The sequence below is a fragment of the Cynara cardunculus genome, assembly GCF_001531365.2.
Source record: "Cynara cardunculus var. scolymus isolate 2C chromosome LG 12, CcrdV1, whole genome shotgun sequence".
NCBI classification, from domain to species: Eukaryota; Viridiplantae; Streptophyta; class Magnoliopsida; order Asterales; family Asteraceae; genus Cynara; species Cynara cardunculus.
Genome location: NC_037539.1, coordinates 28,661,510 through 28,666,114, shown reverse-complemented (window position 1 = coordinate 28,666,114; position 4,605 = coordinate 28,661,510). Strand labels below are relative to the sequence as shown.

Genomic DNA, 4,605 nt, shown 5'->3' with positions numbered 1-4,605 from the left:
AAATTCGCAAATCTTAGGATGAATACCCTCAAGAAAACTCACCATTYGGATTTTCCATTGAGGAAATTCCTCACGAATGAGCGTGGGTGGTTTGGATTGTGAACCCGTACTCATGAAGGAAGCATTGGCTGTATTCGCCATGGATTGAAGAAGAATCAAAGGAAAATAGAAGAAGATTGATAAAATAGTGAAAAACAGAGTAAACTTGGAGAGGAAGTTTTTGTATTCTAGAGTCGAAAAAGGATGAATACCAAGAACATAAATAATCAAATTAAAATTTGATTTCGGCTCTGATACCAATTGTTAGGATCGAATAACTCAGATTCTTGGTACTAAAACTTACTTGAATGATCGGTTTGACAGTAGTAGTAGAGCAACGGAAACAATATCAATCAAACAGGTAGAAACAGTAAGAACACAATGAAGAACAGATGATGAACACAAAGAGAATTGCTTCAAATGATTTTCAATAGATTGAAAATATCGACGATTACAAATCTGGAAGCACACAAAATACAAAGGCCTACGCTGCTATTTATACAAGCAAGTAACCGTTTCCTGACACGACCTTAAGCTGTCAAATCTGAGCCGTTCTTCTAGAACAAATTACAGACAAGCTCACGTGAAAGTCACGAGCAGCTAATAAAGTTAAGTAAAATAAAACGTGCTTAAGATAATCTATACTGAAGACATTTCTGCAGATCCTCTGTGAGACTTCACAGAGGCTCTGCTGGATGAAACTTTGTAGAGCGCAGGGGAAATCTTCCAGAACCTCTGTGAGACACGACAGAGGTTCTGTCGTTTTTGACTTGTAGCATGGTGTTTTCAGAGGAKWAGTTTCCAGAACCTCTGTGATGGATGACAGAGGTTCTGTCACTTGAATCTTGTAAGATTGAGCTACTTYTGTTGATTGTCCTCTGTTGTCTTCTGTGACAGATCAGCTTCTGTCAGTACTTGCTGTTTTACTTTTTCTATACTTTYACATTTAAGGAATGAGAGCTAACAGGTATGCTATTGGTCAAAAGTGCACTACATCTTTCGGTAAGAGCTACAGTTTCGTACTCAGTCAACTTCTTCTTCTTGCTTAAGATGTCCTTCAGAAACTTAGCATAACTAGGCATTTACTCAATTTCCTCAACAAGGGGTATGTTGATGTGCAATTCTTTAAACACATCCAAGAATTTCTTAAAATGCAATTCCTCTTTTTGAGTCCTCAACCTTTGGGGGTAAGGAACATAAGGAGGGATTGGTTTTATCACATTATTGCTTGAAGGTGTTGAGCAAGATGGCTCTTGAATGCCCTGAGTCTTTGTGGTGATCTTTGGTGGTTCAGAAGAAATCTTATTATCAAGCTTAGGGGTCTCTACAACCTCAGTCCCTTCAGACTTCTTCTGAGTTTCCTCTGGAAAAAGTAAAGGGAAGTCTGATCTAGGGGGAACAAGAGTGGTGGTCTCAGATGCTTTCTTTTCAAATAGTCGGACCGGTCCTTCTTTGAGAGGGACCGATACCGGATCACTAGTCTCTGACAGTCTTGGTGTACTATTTTTCTGCACTTTTTCTGTCAAGTCCTTTCCTCTCCAAAGAGTCACAACTTTCACATGCTCCTTTCCTAGATCTCTAGGGACTTCTGTATTACTGAGCAAGGTCCCAAGGGCTCGACTACTCTGGTTAAGTGCAAGTTGACTGACCTGAGTCTCTAAATTCTTGATGGCAGCACTTTGTTGATTAATCAAAGCTTGATTTTAGGCTTGAGCATGTGCTAAAAGCCCTTTAATCATTGCTTCCAAAGAAGATGATGATTCTCCTTGTGGAGGAGGTTTGTTCTGAAAATGTGGCTGAGAAGTCTGAAAACTTTGTTGGTGGTTCTGAGAGTTAGAACTGCTTGCATGATGTTGTGGTTGGAAATTAGAAGTTCCTTGTTGCTTATGGACTGGTGGGTTTAAACTGGGACTCTTCCAAGAAAAGTTCAGGTGCTGTCTCCAACTGGCATTATATGTGTTAGAGTAGGGATTAGATCTGTTTTGAACATAATTTACTGATTCAAAATTATGAGTACAATGTTCATATAAATGATCCCCACCACAGCACACACATTGCACAGATAGGACTGTTGGAACAGATGTGTTAGCAGCTTGTTGTACTCCCTGACCAGAAGTTAAATTTTTCAATAAATTGGTCATGGAGGTGAGCTGAGCTGTTAATGTCGTACATGCATCCACCTCATGTATTCCAATAGTCTTTTTCTGTGGCTGGGCACGTGGGTCAGCCCAATGCCCATTGTTTGCTGCTATCTTTTCTAGGATCTCATATCCCTCATTATAGTAACTGGTTGTAAAGGCTTCGTCTGCAGTCGTGTCGAGCATTTGTTTTGCCATGGGACTTAGCCCGTTGTAAAATGTCTCAAGTTAAATGCACTACAGAATGCCATGGTGTGGGCATTTACTCAACAGCTCTTTAACCCTTTCCCACGCGTCAGGAACAACTTCATCATCCAGTTGTTTAAAAAGACAGATCTCGTTTCTGGACTTAGCGTTCCTTGTTGGTGGAAAATATTTTTGCAAAAAATTTTCCGCCATGTTACTCCATGATGGCACAGATCCCGGTGTTAAAGAGTTAAACCATGCTTTTGCCCGATCCCTTAATGAAAATTAAAATAAAGTGAGTCTGAGAGCGTCATTGGACACTCCCGGGATCAGGAAGGCATCTGTGATTTCCATAAAAGACTTTAAGTGAGAATGTGGGTCTTCTGAGGGCAGTCCAGCAAATTGGCCATTAGTTTGCAACATGTGAAACATTATTGGTTTTAGTTCGAAATGGAGAGCGGTCATATGTGGTCTAACTATCCCTGAATTTAATTGCTCAAAATCCGGAATAACATAATCCATGATCCTTCCATTTTTGGAATTTTCTAGGTTAATGATGTTCGGAGTTTGTGGTCTTTGTTGCTCATTATGGTCCGATTATGTGTCCTCATTATTATCATTATCATTATGTGGGTGTCCTTGGTGTAAATTTGGGAACGGTGGTATTTGCGCAAAAACTGGCGGTTGGTTTTTCAAATGCGGTATTTCCGGAATGATGGGAGGAGGTAACTCCATGTTGGGAGGGAATAGAGCCTGAAATGCTCTTTGAGCCCTCCTTCTATGGCGAAACGTTCTCTCAATATCTGGATCAAGTTCGAAAAATTCCCCGCGATGTGTTCTTAGCATACACCACTTTCAAGATGATTAAAAAGGAACTAGAAAAATCAAATCTTTTACTTTACTCAAAAGAAAACTTTTAGCTTGCCAATCCCTGGCAGCGGTGCCAAAAACTTGGTCGGGCTATTTCTAACACATTTAGACTAATAAAATTGAGCCACAAAGCAAGTATACAATATGGCTCAATATCGTTTTTCCAAGTAATAAAGTGGTACAAGTACCGGATTATCGTCCACGGAGATTGTAGCAAAAGTCTAATGATAGTCCAATAAAAGAAAAGATTTCAGAAGAGGAAAATGAAGACTTCAGGTTGATTCTGAGTTAACACAGATAATATAACAAAATAATAAAGGTAGCACGAGTGTAAGACTTGGGGTGAAACGTAAACACAAAATCCAGCCAACAAAGCTGTAGAAGAACTAGTTCCACCATCAATCTTGAAGGTATTCCTCTCGGACTTCACCTTTGCACTATATTATAGTTTAGCACTCATATCTCTATATGGTGTTCAGACCAGGGATAGTAGCAAAATGGTGTCTTCAAGATATATGGCTAAACAAATCTCTTTGTTAAAAATCACTCTTTCGAGCTGATTCCCATATCATTCAAGTTGGCGTGTTCAGGAGAGTTCATCCCTGAATCTATCACACTTTGACACTTTTAGAGAGTGACCAACCCGTCGGGAGTTAAGTTTGAAAAACATAAATGACAAGTCTCCTTGTCGGTAACTTTCTCAAGTMTACCTCTTATATCATTCAAGCTGACGTGCTTATCAATGGCTTATCTCTAAGTCCATGGCACTTTAACACTTTCAAAGTGATCAACTCGTCAAGAAGTGTGCTTGGTTTTATAAAACTTGAATGAAATAGTKGAGCATTGTTATTGCGAAACAACGTCCACTTTCATTCGGTTTAACATTTCACCCTTTACCCTACACCCGAGCTAATGGAATTAGCTACTCATTACGAAAAGTAAATGACATAAAGTAAAGACATGAATGTAAATGACTGAATGTAAATGACAGAAAGTAAAGACGGAAAGTAAATGACAATAAAAGTAAGTAAATAAATAACTGAAGATGAAAAACATTATTTAAAAAAAAAACTTAAGAACTTGCATAAATATAAAACTAATAAAAGCTTGAGAGTGTTTTTGGGAAAGATAAGAGATCAGATGGATGTCTTCCAAAGGAGCACCCTTGGTCCCCTTTTATACCCACAAGTTATACTAAGGACAAAAACAAAGAAAAGGTGAAGGTACACATGAAAGGACTTGAAAGGAGGCATCATCTCCATCACAAAAGGTCATCCACAAAGTCTTCTCATGTCCTTTTCACCAGCTGTTTGAGAGCAAAAATTCACGGTTCCTTCTGCTAAGACTTTCTTCTTCATAATGGCTGAACTAT

General features: G+C 39.0%; 1 non-coding gene across 1 annotated transcript; it reads left to right on the top strand.

Annotated features, from left to right (window-relative positions):
- The first annotated feature begins 2,421 nt into the window (after positions 1 to 2,421).
- LOC112523995 lies at positions 2,422 to 2,528 on the top strand. The gene has a single exon (XR_003070323.1). It is a non-coding gene; the product is annotated as a small nucleolar RNA R71 (small nucleolar RNA).
- Positions 2,529 to 4,605: the final 2,077 nt, after the last annotated feature.